The sequence below is a fragment of the Balaenoptera borealis genome (assembly GCF_965194805.1).
Source record: "Balaenoptera borealis genome assembly, chromosome: 5".
NCBI classification, from domain to species: domain Eukaryota; kingdom Metazoa; phylum Chordata; class Mammalia; order Artiodactyla; family Balaenopteridae; genus Balaenoptera; species Balaenoptera borealis.
Window position 1 is genome coordinate 103672676 of NC_138862.1, and position 16690 is coordinate 103689365.

Here is a 16690-nt window from a genome sequence, read left to right on the forward strand (position 1 = left end):
GTGCCCTGCGGAGCAGCAAGGCCTCGCTGGATCACTCGAGACCAGCTTTCTTCAATCTTGGTTGAAAACAAGTTCAGTATGTCACAGACTGTTTGAAATTTCCTCAGACACTCTTAAGCACCAAGCTAATTGTCCAACCCTAGGTTCTCCTCCCAATTTTTGCTATGACCAAAGTTTAATATATCCTACTATTAAGTGATCACACATCAAATTTTCTCATAGCTTGTAAGGTTTTCTCGGACAGCACACTTAAGCTCAAATTACGTAGTATACAGATAAATTTTTTTACCAAAATCTTTGCCTCCACGTAAATTATTGGAAAACTGAACTCATCAAATTTCACATCAATCCTGAGGTGTATATCAGAGTGCTCTTTAAGGGTCATATGTGGAGAGATGGAGACCCAGAGACATTGCTGAATCCATAACAGGGCAGGAATGGGGTCATGGAGCCTGAGAGTAAAATGCTTTCTCCTTTTGTTTTTCCTACAGGCCTTCTTTACCCATGCAGCCTAATCAGCATCCTGAACAAGGGGCTTCCTCCTGAAGACGTCTGCATTCTTCTCGAGAAGGAGTGAGAAAAGACTGTCTTCATGGCACACATTTTGCTGTATTCATTTTCCCAGATCTCTTAAAGCAAACGAGTCCCTCTGTGCCCCTCCCTTGCTTTATTTCTGTGAGGACTTTATTGACAATTAAACTTTCTTATCTCTATTCAGAGTCTATAAATTATGAATTAGTGTCTTCAGAGATAAAGGGGAGGATTAGTTCTTCCATACATGGAAATCCCACAGCAAGGTCAACAGCGCACTGTAACACTCCCTTAAGCTTAATACAGCACAGAAAGAGCAGGTTCTATGTCACGAACTGCCTCACTGGGACCCGGGAGGGAAGCATTAAAATACCTCTTTCCAGATGGAGAAACAGACTCAGATGGAGAAACTTTACAGATGGAGTTGCCTGAGCTCCCACAGCTAGTGTGTGTGGTAGAGCTGGCGTTTAACAGAGGCCTGTCCTACTCCATGCCCATCCTTTTTTCCCTTTTGCACTCCGGAAGACAAAGCTTCTCTCCTAGAGCACCTTCAGAACATCTGAAAAGATCTGAAGATCTGTAATCTAACCCAATGCCATCCAGATCCCCTGCTCTGCTTCAACACTTGGGCCAGCCTCAGAAATCCATTCGCTCCACCTGAGAAACTAAAGCTTTGCCAAGGGCTACCTCAGAGTAGGGCTGAATTCCTGAATGTTGACATTCTGAGTCTTTCTCAAAGATGAGGCAGAGTTAGACAGCATCCTGGAGTCAGATAGGGCAGAACTCCAGGTAAAGGCCAGAAACAAACTGGCCTCGGAAAATGGAAAGAAAACAGAGGCCCTGGAACCAGAAGACCAGATTCTCCTCCTGGATTCAGCATTTGCCCGCAGTGAGAACTTACATTGCCTCATTTCTCTGAGCTCCAGCTTTCTAGTCTGGAAAACGGAGATATTAGAACCTTCTGCTTATTCAACATCATTACATTGATGACGAAAAGAAGTTGTGGGAGCAGCCTAGGTTCTCCTCAACAGGAAAGTGGATAAACAGAGACATAGCCACACAATAGAATATTATTCAGCAACAAAAAAGAACAAATTATTTACACATGCAGCAACACATGACTCTCAAAAACATTATACTACAGGAAAAAAAAGACAGACGTAAAAGACTGCATGATTCAATTTATATGAAGTTTTCCAGCAAAAAAAGCTAACCAATAAGGATAGAAATTAGGATAGTGGTTGCATGGGGAATTGACTGAGAAGGGGCATGAGGAGACTTCCTGGGGTGATGGAAATGTTCTATACATTTGATAGGAGAAGTGTATGCATTCGTCAAGAATGATTGAATGCAGACTTAAGACCTACACCTGTCACCATATGTAAAGTGTACCTCAATAGAAAACATAATACAATTTTAAAACCTTTGTAAATAAAAGAGCTTTGTACAAATGTAGAATTCCGCAGTTGCTTTACCAGAATACTAGTCCTCTTTACGTGACGGCTTGGTCGGACAACCTCATATGAGTGACGTGCGGTGGCTCCAAAAAAATGCACTTAATTGAGGTTACTCTCTTTTATTATCCAAAGTTTATGATTGGATCTGAACATAGGGATTTCTGAGAAAAGCAAATAGCATACAAATACAGCAACACTAAGTTTAGAAATAATGAGTCATATTCTAATAGCAAAGTGGCATATGGGCCATTCCACAGCACATACACATTTCCTCTAAATCAGACTCCCTACATTTCCATAGGAAAGGGAAGTTGCTATTTAAAATTTAGCTCGAGAAAAGCAGGCAGCAATAAAAAGAATAATGCCATTTGTATTGAGTATACCAGCCTCTTCCAAAATGTTCTTGTTTCTGCTCTCAGCTGCCCTGCAAAGCAGAAAGCATTATCTCCATTTCAGAGATAAGAAAATCAAGGCTCGGGTGTGACTAAATTACTTGCCAGAAGACACATACCAAGAAATCAAACCTGTGTGTGTCTGACTCTATAGCTTCTTTACTCTATCCTGACAGATTATATATATTTTCCAGTCACACTTATTGTTCTAATTAGTTATCTTCTCAGTTGTAGGTAATTTTCTCATTACACAATAGTCATAGTAGTAATATCTAATGTTTATTGAGTATTTATCAAGTGTCAGGAAGTTAACATGTATTAAGGCATTAAATGCTTAAAACTTAGTAAAAGGGAGACATTATTACCAGCTTGATTTACAAATGAAGAAACTGACCAAGAGGAGGATAAGGGCTTTCCCAAGGTCACACATGGAGCAAGTAGCAGAGCCAGCATTTGTGCCCAAGCAGCCTGGATTCAAAGGCCACGTGATCAGCCCAACCATTGCACTGTCTTTTCTCAATGGGTGAGAAACCCAAAGTTCAAGGCATTATACAATAGTACTCAAACCTTTATTTCAGAAAAGAGTAGAACATTTTCAACTTTTCTAGGAAAGGTCGGCAACCAGAAGCAAGTTCAAGATTGTAAAACAACGTACATCTACTATTTCTGTCTAACTCATAGTAGCAGTTGGGGCTATCAGTGTATCTATAGTAAATGCAAAGACAACAGAACTTTATAAATCCTGAAAAGGTCACAAGGTCAGGACATGACACCATCATGATTGACCATCTCCTAGAAAATTTCATTCTCGTCCAAAGATTCACCCCAAAGCCTCCAAAGAGTGTGTCAGATTCTCAGAGTAATAGCTCACTGTGCAACAATGGGAGTAGAAGGAGGGGCAAAGGAAAAGAGACTGTGAGCTTGAGAAAAGAAGAAACCCAGGGGCTTCTGATACTCTCCTTCCTCTTCTTCTTCCTACAGAAGTACTGATCTAAGGCTCATTTTCCTATTACAGGGTTCTCAAATTTTAGCATGCATCAGAACCACCCAGAGCAGGGGGAATATCTAACAAGTCCCCACGTGAGGCTAATGCTCCCGGTCTAAAGACCACACTTTGAAAATCACTGCCCTGTAATATTAATCCCTCCCAAGCCTCTGCTTAAGTATCTCCAACCACAAAGGACACTGAAGTGAGATTAACACTGCCCACTCAACAAAGCACGAGGTTATAATTTTACTTACTAACCATGAGGAAATGCTACCAAATGTTAAAGTAGAAAAACACTTTGTAATAATAAATTCTAAACATATCTATTTCTGAAATACACACAACAAAAGTTGCTATATTTCACTAAAAAATAAAAGGTCATACTTTATTTTTCTTAATGACTACCAGAAATCCCAGGTCAAAATTTTCCATGTGCAATGTTTATGCCTGGTCAGAAGAAAACCCCTGCAGACCCAGAGGCTTATGCACAGGTTCTGTGTAAACGTTGACAGCCAGAGTCTCAGTTGAGCTCATTTAGCTTAACAAGTCTCTAGCTCCAGTTCACGGTGAGCAGCAGAGATCAATAAAAGCTCTATAATGCTTTTCCATTAGTCTCCAGACTTTCTTTGCTCAAAATGATAAAGGATGAGCAAGGGTCAATAGTGCGATAGACATAACCCAGAGTTGCTCATTAGAGCTTACTACATTTACATAGAATTAAGTGGCACATTCTAGCAGGGTTCTGTGTTTTTCTGGGGTCATTTTGGAGAGATCCCTCTTCCCTGGTTTATCACCAATTCACCAAATCCTAGGCTGAAAGGGGCCTTAGAAACCGTTTGATTTAACTTCTCATCAGCCTATGTTGTAAGATTCTTGCCTACAATACTCTTAGGAGATGTAAGTATGACAGTCGTCAAAAAGGTGAAGACATGGACTTCCCTGGTGGCGCAGTGGTTAAGAATCCCCCTGCCAATGCAGGGGACACGGGTTCGATCCCTGGTCAGGGAAGATCCCACATGCCGCGGAGCAACTAAGCCCGTGCACCACAACTACTGAGCCCACGTGCCACAACTACTGAAGCCTGAGCGCCTAGAGCCCATGCTCTGCAACAAGAGAAGCCACCGCAATGAGAAGCCTGTGCACCGCAATGAAGAGGAGCCCCTACTCACCACAACTAGAGAAAGCCCACGCACAGCAACGAAAGCCCAATGCAGCCAAAAATTAATTAATTAATTTAAAAAAAAAAAAGGTGAAGACATGTCAACAATTGGTGAATTGAAGGGCTTATGAGTATTAATTATATGACTCTTGCAACTTGTCTGCTGATTTCAAATTTTTCAAAATAAAATTTTGGGAAAAAATTTTGGGAAAAAAAAAAGGTGAAGACAGAGATCTTCAAGACTTCTCATTCAGAGCAACTTTACCTGGCTTCCTGACCTATTCTTCAATGATAGGATTATTGTTTAAAATAAATCCTTCAAAACTATGGTATCTAAAACAGGCTTGGAAGGGAGTCAAAACTGCTCAGCTAATTTACGTCACAAAAGTAAAACTCCGTCAAGGGAGGAAATCAGCCTGTTTGTCACCACTGTATGCCAGAGTGGGCACAGCTGGACATAAGTTCTCAATAAATATTAATTGGATAAATTAATGAGTGAATGAGACCATCATAGGTATTCATAGCTGTAATAACAGTTTGTAACTTTCCAGAATAATCCTAAATGACTTGTTCAATCGCTGAGGATCCCACAATCCTCAGATTGGGCTTGAGATCAGAAAGGACTGTGTTTTATACCTAAAACACTTGCTAGAGATACCAAAGGGACATTTTAAAACAGTCAGAGGAAACTTAAAGTGTGTTAAGCCATGGATGAAAACATGAAACTTTAAATTAGTGTTGTGAAATTTTTTGAATTTTTAATTTTAGTTGGATCCTAACAAGGCTATCTGTATACATGAACATGAAATCTACTCAGAAAGAAAATTGAAGCCTTAGTTAACCCATTTAACTTTAGATTGTAATTTTGCCAATTAAAAAAAAAACTTCCATTATAAATTTCACTATTGAGGAAGAAAACAAATAACCACTGAGCACCTGCTATGTGCAAGGCAATGGGAAAGACTCTCCTACAAGCATCATCTTATTCAGCACAACAACAGGCACTAACTTTCAGACATCCGGGTAATCTAGATATCCAAATATCTATTGAAACCAACAGTAAGCTAATCAGGCAACTTTTGTGTTTAAATTAAATGATCCAACAGCTAAGTTGAAAAGTAAATTTCTAACACCTAACACATGCCTTGAATATGTGTTAAGTGACTAGAATTGAAGAAAATAAACATTAGCTTTAGTAGATAAGAGTAGGAAAAATATTTCCCAGTCAAGTCAGAATACTATTTGAGATAGCTGGAGAGGACAGGCATTTCAAAGGTTGTTGATTACTTTCCCATGGATGAAAAAAGGGAAAAAAAGTCAACCAAAAGGTCTGCAAGTGATATTTTTAAAGGATATAGGGAGGGTTAGGATGGTCACCCCATCATTCACAAGAGGTATAGGAGGTCAAAAATCATCCTCCATACAGTATTGTTTACCAGGATGGTTAAAAAGCAGAGTAATACCTGAGCACATTTGCCACTAAATTCTCCCTCCCATCTCTCACTCTCTATCCTGTCTCTCTCTCTAGATGAGCCATTTTTTATTCTTCTTTCCATTCGAGTGGAGAACTGTCTGCTTGCATCTCTCCTCATCTTTTCAACAGCCCCATCCTTGTTTCCCTTCTTTCCCCCTCTCTCCTCTAGTGGCCATAATATAGAATTGAAGTCTTCAGTGTTACAGTCGTTGGTTGGAAAATTTCATACTTCTCCCTTAAGAATACCTCAGCTTTTTTTAATGAGCTTCAGTCTTGTTTAAAACTTCAAGGTTTTGAAATTTTCTTGAAATCTATGACCAAAAAAAGCCTTGTTCTATGCCTCCATGAAAGACAGCTTTTAAATTATCTGTAGCTTTATTGTAATAAGTTTTGAAATTGGGAAGTTTTGGATTTCCAATTTTGCTCTTCCTCTTTAAAATTGTTTTGACTATGCTGGATCCCTTGCATTTTCATGTGAATTTTAGAATCAGCTTGTCAATTTCTGTGAAAAAGGCAACTAAGATTTCAGTAGGGATTGCTATCCCTTTCTACAGATTGAATCTGTAAATCAGTTTGGGGAGTAAGCCATCTTAACAATATTAAGTCTTCTGATCCATGGAATAAGATGTCTTTCCATGTATTTAGATCTTTGAATCAGGAAAATCATGATTTTTGCAGACCTGGAGGAGTACACACTGCAAGAGGATATGCATCTAGGAATGCTTGAATACCTGTAAAGCCAATCACTGAATTTAAAAAATTTAAAAATAAAAGGCATGGTGAAAGAAAAATCCCACGATAGAAGATTTGGGGAAAATAAAATGCACCACTACTGAGATACAGTGACTCAAACCACTATATTGTTTCAGTGTGAAGAATGAAAACCTGAAGCAGAAAAGGCAAAAACATAGTTTGTCTTAATATATTTTTCAAAAGTAAAGATAGATCCCCAGGGCTCATTTTGTTTCAGCTCTTGATCTACCTCTTAATTGCTCCTTCCTTTGTCATCATTGATTTCAAAATCAGAAGGAGGGCTTCACATTTTTTCATTTGTTTATCCCTCAAATGCCTGCAGAGAGGGGGGCAAATGGGGAAAGGATAGTATCTTCTTGCCTCTGCAGCTTCTAAACTTAGAGGCAGCCTCAGAGCAAAATGGGAAGACACAAATGCTGATATATTGCTGACAGAAAAGATTTGTCCTGCTTACATACATGAAAGAACAAAAATCTGTGCTCCAAGATTCCCTGCAGCTTCAGAGCTACCATCAGATCCTACCATGGGTCCAAATTCACAGTTCTGTGCTTTATTTCCCAAAATCAGGTCCTTTCTTGCAAAATTCAATGAGCCCCACTCTGGCTCTACTCTCCTGGGACCTCAAATATCCTTAGTCCTTAGAAGGACTTAAGTTTAGGTTTGCAGTTTCCAAAGACCTCTCAAAGAGACTTCTGAGGATACCCTCCACAAAATTGTGTGACATGCACACAGCCACTGCAGTAAAAATAACTTTCACCCTTATAACCTGGAATTGATCCTACATTATTCACACAACAGCATGAGGAAAATGTCTAGATAACCTATTACTCAAAATTGTATCTCAACTTCTTTAGCAACAACAATAATCAGATTCTCTTTCTTTTTAAGGAATGATGAGCTTACTTGAAACTAAGATAAAAAAATAAACCCTTGCAATTTTTATTTAATTTTCTCCTGAATTAAACTTTGATGCTTACTATGGAAATGCAGGTTCATGACAAAAGTCTTCCCCTTCCTACCATTTGTGATCTCTAAGAAACTCCTAAATAGAAATGTAGAACCACTCCATCTCCTCCAAAGAAATGTGATTATCTATGTTAATGAAAGATAAGTTTAACATGAAATAAAACCCAGGTAATTCAAATATTTTACTGCAAATATTCATGTTACCCCCTACCTATTTTTGCCAGAGCTGCTGGCAAATTAAAAACTAAAACAAACCAAAACAACAACTTTTTAAATATTACCTCTTATTTACTAGATAGGTCACTTCCTAACAAGCAACTTGCTCTTTCGTTCCAACCTCAAATTCAGAAGTCAAGCTTGTGGCTCAGCAAAATTGCAAATTTCATGGACCGCTAGAATGATCTGAACATAGCAGAACTAAAAATGTTACATCCACATTTGCCGAGGGTCTATTTCATGGCCTTCATTAAATGTTTACCTTTCCTTTATATTCACTGGTTTCACTCTTAAACAATTGATAGATAACAGGTATGCGGTTAAGAGCAACTCAACTCACATCTTCATCTACAAGTTCTTTTGTGTTTAACTCCCATTTCAGAACCCCCCCTGTCCCTCTACTTACATTTTCCTACAGAGAAGAAAAATCCTATTATTTTTACTGACTACCTCGGGGAATACTTCCTGGAATATAAAGTCATTTCTTTTTTAACCATTTATAATTAAAATTTCTTCATTTGGGGTCCAGGCAGCCATCATTATCCATCCAGTTCAGACCTGAAAAGCATCAGTCAATCTCGGTGGTTTCTTCTAGGTCACAATGTCTGGTACTCTTGATAGCAGGCATTCCTCTTAATGCACCTCCTGTTTTTATCATCAAGAAACTCTCAGTGGGCCTTTTTTCCCCTTCCTAATGAGAGTTGTGACATCAGTAACATGTAGCCAAGGCTAGTACCCTTCTCTTGGTCCATTTGCCTGACCTTGACAATGTCTTCCTGATTGGTAGGTGTTCCCAATAAATGCTAGATACCCATACACTGCTCTCATTTCAATCACAGTAATTTAATACCTGTTTCATCCCATCACAAGCTTCTTTATCAGATGCTCAACCATACACTTAACTGGATGCTCAATTCTAAAGCCCGAATCAGAGACCATTCTAGGAGGTGTCAACTCGTAAAAGAGATCTGTACCTTTGAAATGTAAGCAGAAGAGAGAGTCTACAAGGTTTGACACATCTTTAACTCCATCTGTGGTAGTTAGACTTTAACTTTCATTAAGTCAAGGTTTTTGTATCCTCACATCAGTGAGTCACTGAAATGTGGCATGAAAATAACTGTAAGACTTTTTGCAAACACTTCGCTAATTTAAAAGTTCAAGGGCTTCCCTGGTGGTGCAGTGGTTGAGAATCTGCCTGCCAATGCAGGGGACACGGGTTCGAGCCCTGGTCTGGGAAGATCCCACATGCTGCGGAGCGACTAGGCCCGTGAGCCACAATTACTGAGCCTGCGCGTCTGGAGCCTGTGCTCCGCAACAGGAGAGGCCGTGATAGTGAGAGGCCCGCGCACCGCGATGAAGAGTGGCTCCCCGCTCGCCGCAACTAGAGAAAGCCCTCGCACAGAAACGAAGACCCAACACAGCCATAAATAAATAAATAAATAAATAAATAAATAAATAAATAAATAAATAAATAAAATTAAAAGTTCAAGAAAGAAATACACCCCAGAGTGACACCTTATTTTAGCCCTAAAGGAGCTGGATGATATGACAATGTACATTTTTAATGTAATTCAATAAAAATCACTTAGTGCTATCCCCCATTTTCCCCTGAACTTCTCAATATGCTTCTTGGTCTAAAAGCTTTCAGAATTAATACAATACTAGAGGAAAATGTTGAATTGTGCTTTAATTTTATATTTGACATGGACCGAGTATCTTTGGCCATGCCAATTAACCTCCTTGGCCTTAATATGTCCATCAGTTAACTTTCTTATTAAATGGGGTTATACTTGTTCTGTTTTCTTAATGGGATGCTGTAATAAAAAGGAAAAATATTGTGAACTTTCTATAAGTATAAAATGTATTTTCTCAATTTACTTCAATAAGCACAGGGATGGACAGCCATAATGCAAGACACTAAGCCAGGTAGGAAGGGTGCTGGGTTAACCAATACATAATTCCTGGACATTACTAAGCTTTATTCATATTTGGGGTTTAGAATAAGAGTTTAATAAAAGAAGTGCAAGACGTGTACACTGAACATTACAAGACACTGTTGGAAAAAATTAAAGAAGATCTAAATAAATGGAAAGACAGCTCATGTTCATGGATCAGAAGTCTCAATATTGTTAAGATGGCTTACTCCCCAAATTGACATATAGACTCAATCTGTAGAAAGGGATATAAAATCCCTATCAAAATTTTAGCTGCCTTTTTCACAGAAATTGACAATCTGCTTCTAAAATTCATATGAAAATGCAAGGGATCCAGAATAGTCAAAACAATCTTAAAAGAGAAGAACAAAACAGGAAAACCAATAGTTCCCAATTTTAAAACCTTTTACAGTAAAACTACAGTAATCAAAACAGTATGATATTGCATAAGGCTATATATATTGATCAAAGGAATAGAATTGAGTGTACAGTAATAATCCCTTACATTTATGTTGTCAGTTTGGGATGCTATAACAAAAATATCATAAACTAGGTGGCCTATAAACAAGAGAAATTTATTTCTCACTGTTCTGGAGGCTGACGTCCAAGATCAGGGTATTACTATGGTTGAGTTCTTAAAAGGGCCCTCTTCCAGATTGCAGACTGCTGACTTCTTACTGTGTTCTCACAAAGTGAAAAAACAGCTACCTAGCTCTCTGGTCTCTTTTTATAAGGGCACTAATCCCATTCATGAGGGTACTACCTCTTGCCCTAATCAACTCCCAAAGTCCCTAATTCCAAATACCATCACAATGGGGATTAGATTTCACATTATGAATGTTGGGGGACACAAAGATTCAGTCCATACAAATGGTCAGTTGATTTTGGCAAGGGTGATAAGACAATTCAATGGGGAAAAGACAGTCTTTTCAACAAATGGTGCTGGGACAACTTGATATCCACATGCAAAAGAATGAATTTGGATACCTACCTCACACCATGCCCAAAAATTAATTCAAAATGGATCATACACCTAAATGTAAAATCTAAAATTCTAAAAATCCCAGAAGAAAACATAAGAGTAAATATTCATGACCTTGGGTTAGCAATGGTTTCTTACATACAACACCAAAAGAACAAGAGATCAAAGAAAAAAAGATAAATTAGACTTCATCAAATTATTAAAAAAAACTTTCATGCTTCAAAGAACACCATTAAGAAAGTGAAGGTGCTTTGTGACCACCTAGAGGGGTGGGATAGGGAGGGTGGGAGGGAGACGCAAGAGGGAGGGGATATGGGGAGATATGTATACATATAGCTGATTCACTTTGTTATACAGCAGAAACTAACACAACATTGTAAAGCAATTACACTCCAATAAAGATGTTAAAATAAATAAAATAAAATAAGAAAAAAGAAAGTGGAAAGACAACCCACTGAATGGGAGAAAATTTTTTCAAATTATATACAGACAAAGGAGTTATATCCAACTCAACAATAAAAAGATACAATTAAATAAACAAATTTAAAAGATGGGCAAAAAATTGAATATACATTTGTCTAAAGATGTCAAATAATGAATAAATTTATGAAAAACTGCTTAGTATCATGATTCGTTAAGGAAATGCAAATCAAAACCACAATGAGATGCCACTTCACACCCACCAGAATGGCTAAAATCACAAAGACAAACAATAACAAGTGTTGGCCAGGATGTGAAAAAAATTGTAACCCTCATACATTACTGGTGGGAATGTAAAACTGTGCACCCACCTTAGAAAATAGCTTTGCAGTACTTCAAAAAGTTAAACAGAGTTATGACCCAGTCATTCCACTACTAGGTTTATACAAAAGAGAAATAAAAACATACATCCACCAAAAAATGTGTACAAAAACGTTCACAATACCCCAAAAGTAGAAACAACTCAAATGCCCATCAAATGATGAATGGATAAATAAAATGTGGTATAGTCACACAATAGAATATTATTCAGCAATAAAAATGAATGGATAACTGATACATGCTGTAATAGGGAAGAACCTTTTGTATTCTATTACAAGTTAATAGGGATGTTGCCTATAAGCTTAAATTATACATAATGGTCCATCGCTGGGAACCCTGCTCCCTCCGTAATGAGCATTAAGCTAAAATACCTTTGTTTAGCTCACAGGAAACATCCTGACCAGGTCCAGCTGTGAATGACTGCAGGGAGGGAGAAATGAACACATCCCCTTTGGAGGCTGATGGGAACCAGGAAGTGTTTGACTTTACTCCCTCCCCTTTTAGTATAAAAGGAGCCTGAATTCTAACTCAGGCAATATGGTTCTTTGGGGCACGAGCCCACCATATTCTTGGTTAGCTGGTTTTCCGAATAAAACCATTATTCCGGGCTTCCCTGGTGGCGCAGTGGTTGAGAATCTGCCTGCCAATGCAGGGGACACGGGTTCGAGCCCTGGTCTGGGAAGATCCCACATGCCGCAGAGCAACTAGGCCCGTGAGCCACAATTACTGAGCCTGCGCGTCTGGCGCCTGTGCTCCGCAACAGGAGGGGCCGCGATAGTGAGAGGCCCGCACACCGCAAAGAAGAGTGGCGCCCGCTTGCCGCAACTAGAGAAAGCCCTCACACAGAAACGAAGACCCAACACACCCAAAAATAAATAAATAAATAAAATTAAAAAATTAAAAAAAAAAAAAGTTATTCCTTGCCCTAGCAACTCGTCTCTCAAGTATTAGCCTGTCGTGCCGCGAGCAGTATGAGCTTAGACTCAGTAACAATGCTACAACATGAGTGAACCTTAAAAATGTTATGCCAAATAAAAGTAACCATTCACAAAAGACCACATATTGTATGATTCCACTTATATGAAATGTCCAGAATAGGCAAACCTATAGAGACAGAAAGTTGAGTAGTAGTTGCCTAGGGCTGGACTTGGGGGTGAGGAAATGGGACATGCCTGCTAATAAATATGAAATTTCTTCTTGGGGTAATGAAAATATTCTGGAATTAGGTAGTGATGATGGTTGCACAACTCTGTGAACACACTAAAAACCACTGAACTGCATCTTATAAATGAGTGAATTAAATGTATGTGAATTATATCTCAATAATGCTGTTTTTAAAAAAAATAATAGGTAGAAGAAAACGACAGCCATTTAAAAAATAAAAAGATGAAGTGGTCAATGTAAACTTTTGGTGGCTAGTTATGGTGAGATTCTGTTTTAATTTACACAGGTAATGGCATGCTGTATCTGCCTGATATTTAAAAGTCTAGTCCTGCTGGGAAAAATTTCTTGGTTGATTAATACATGGTTTGTGAGATGCTTCACCAAATTCTCCTGATGCCTCGCATAAAGCTGTCATACAAATTTCAAATACAGGTCACTAGATTAGATATTAGAGACTGGGACAGATGACCCAAAAAGGACCACGGCTTCATTTCCAGTTGCCACTGTGTTTCCATAAGCTTCTTTTCCTGTTGTTTACTCTTGACATCTGCATTTTCTTGTTGCCTTATTTTCACTCTGCATTTGTTCTCTTTATCCCCAATAGAATCCTGGCCCCAAAATTTAATTTCACGGTAATTAAAAATAACTTCACAATGAACGCCAAATTCTCCACAGAAAAATGTCACAACATTAGAGCAGCTATGATTTGAGTCAGAGAAAGCAGTTTTGTTGAAGATGGGAGACAACTCACTCAATGGGGGCAGGCAATGATGGGGCCGGAGTCCTCCCTTTCTCATTACATAGCTATTCATTATAGCTGAAGAGTCTTACTCAAACTGATTAAGGATAAGAAAAGAAGTCAAATCAAAAGCCTTAAAAGAAGCAATAAATCCCTTAGCAAAGGAAGGGTGAAGTAAGTTTGTTCTGGGAGAGATGCAGTCACATGTCAAAATCCAAAGCAAAATGGTTGGGTCAATCAAAATTTTTAGCCACTGTGACGATCAATTTTATGTATCAACTTGGCTTCGCCATGGGATGACCAGAAATTTGTTCAAACATTTTTATGAGTGTGTCTATGAGTGAGGGTGTTTCAGGGTGAGATTAACCTTAGAATCTATAGACTGAGTAAAGCAGATTGCCCTCCCTATAGTGGATTCTTTTGAAGGCTCATCCAATTAGTTGAAGACCCAATAGAACAAAAAGTCTGAGTAAGAGGTAAAACTCCTCCTACCTGACAGCTTGAGCTGCAGGTTGATCTTTTCCTGCCTTCAGACTTGAACTAAAATTCAACTCTTTTGGAGTCTCAAGCCTGCCAGCTTTTGGACTGGAATTTACATCATCAGCTCTCCTGGGTCTCCAGCTTGCCAACCTTAGATTTGAGCCAATTTCTTATAATAAGTATCTCAATAGATATGTAGATAGATAGATAGATAATTGGTTCTGTTTCTTGGAGAACCCCGGCTAATACAGCCACTTTAGACCAATCCGTATCTCAGATACTGAGAGTTCTCATTATTATATTTAATCCATCAGTCTTTCTCAAAAATAGGAAGTTTTCACCTTTAAGCTAATTTCTCCTTTCTAAACCTGAACATTCTTATTTTTTTATCAACTACTGTTTTAGCAAAAGTCTTTTAAAAAGATGGGGGAAGTAAAGAGTTCTGTTCCTGAATATGTGATACTGAATTAAAGTATGTTTTATGTTGGTCTGAAACATTAGGGTAAACAATGGGTTTCTCTGAAAAAAAAAAATAATAGTTCATAGACAATACAGTTGAGTGATCATAGTTATTGGCACAAAAAGGGAGGACGAGGAGAAGATAGGGAGGAAGAATCATGGGGGAAGGGAGGGGTAAAGGGAAGGAGAAAGGGACTAATCATATCTCTGACAGACTATTTTAAAACTATATATGTTATAAAAATAAAATATTTTTAAAGTGAAATTGTCATATTAAGCATTGTCTAAGGGCCAAAACTGAACTGATTTACATGAATTATAATCTCATTGAACTCTCCAGACAATAGTAGTGAACACTTATGGGACATTTTCTCTTCTACATGCTTTTTGGATATTAACATAAATAATTCAACATGGTTATTATCCTTTATGGCAGATGAGGAAACTGAGGCTTTAGAGAGATTTAAGTTAGCTCTCCTCATTCACGAGAGTGGTCACGTTGGGATTTAAATATGGGAGGTTTGGCTCCAACATCTCTTCTCTTAATCTGCACAATACAGCAGGTTAAGTGTCACCTAAAAAAAGTTACCACCTCTCTGATTCTTGGTTTACTGTCTATAAAAATAAAATAAAAGCTCCTACCTTGCAAACTTGTAGCAAGAAAAAGAGATGATTCTGGAAAACCTTGGTGGTTGTAGTTCAATAAATGATAGTCATTATCGTCATTCTTCTTCTTCTTTTGAAGTTTGGCAGAGAGCTCAAAGACCCCAGCCATACAACTTTTCTACTTTGTTTGTTTGTTTGTTTCTAACCTAACAGGCCTAATTAATGAAGAAAATAAAATTCTATGTTGATAGAGGGAAACTGAAACAAAAGAAATGATAGGATAATGAAGGATATCTGGTGCATCTTTGTAACAACATAGCCAGGAGGGGGAAAAAATGTTTTCCATTTTACAGGAAAACAGAATTATCCACTTATTCTGAAAAAAATAAATAAATAAATATAAAATTACTAAAGGGACTTAGCCAAAGGTATATAGCTAGTTAGTGACTCAGCGAAGACTAAAATATGTAAGTTTCATGAACATGTAACAATCTTTTCAAATATCTTTACAAATATATTGAGTGTTATGAAGAGTTCTACTCTGGGAGAATAATAACATTTTATGCCACTGTCAACAGGAAAAAAAAAAACAAGAAACACACAACCTAAAATTTGCACGTTATGTTTTATTCAGTGACTGTACTGAGGACTATAGCCTGGGTAGACAACCTCTCAGATAGCTCTGAAGAAATGTTCCAAAGAGGTAAGTGAGGAGCCAGGATATATAGGAGTTTTTGCTGGGAAAAAACAAGTAGTAGAACATCAAAAGTTTATTGCTAATCAAAAAAAAAAAAAGACAAAAAAACCCCAGACTTCTCAAGTTAATGATCCTAGTGCTTTTCTATGTACAGGAAGATGCAGGAGTCTGGGCTCACTGAAATTATTTCTTTAATATGCATCTTTTTTTTTTTAATTTTATTTACTTATTTATTATTATTATTATTATTATTTTTGGCTTTGTTGGGTCTTCGTTTCTATGCGAGGGCTTTCTCTAGTTGTGGCGAGCGGGGGCCACTCTTCATCGCGGTGCGCAGGCCTCTCACTGTCATGGCCTTTCGTTGCGGACCACAGGCTCCAGATGCGCAGGCTCAGTAGTTGTGGCTCACGGGCCCAGTTGCTCCGCGGCATGTGGGATCTTCCCAGACCAGGGCTCGAACCCGTGTCCTCTGCATTGGCAGGCAGATTCTCAACCACTGCGCCACCAGGGAAGCCCCTAATATGCATCTTAATTATCTAGAGCCAGCAACCTGTTTTTCTCCATCCTGAATTCCCCTCAGGGCGCATCAGTGGGGCAGCTCCAGTGGCTTATGGAGGGCAACATTGTTTACTGAAATGAAAGGCAACACTTTTTTTGTCACGCCATCATAGAAATAAGTAGTGCTAATCTAACAAGGTTTAAAAAAAAAATAAGGAAGTGTTAATCTGCACGTAGTGAAAGCAAACCAGAAAGAAGTAAATAAAATTTGCTTCAAATTTCTGTTCTTGCTTTTAAATACTCACATCTGTTACTGCGTTTCTTTCTTTTCCCCCTCCTGATAATAAGATCAATAGAAGAGAATAAGAGTTAATACATAAAGGGAGATATTGCT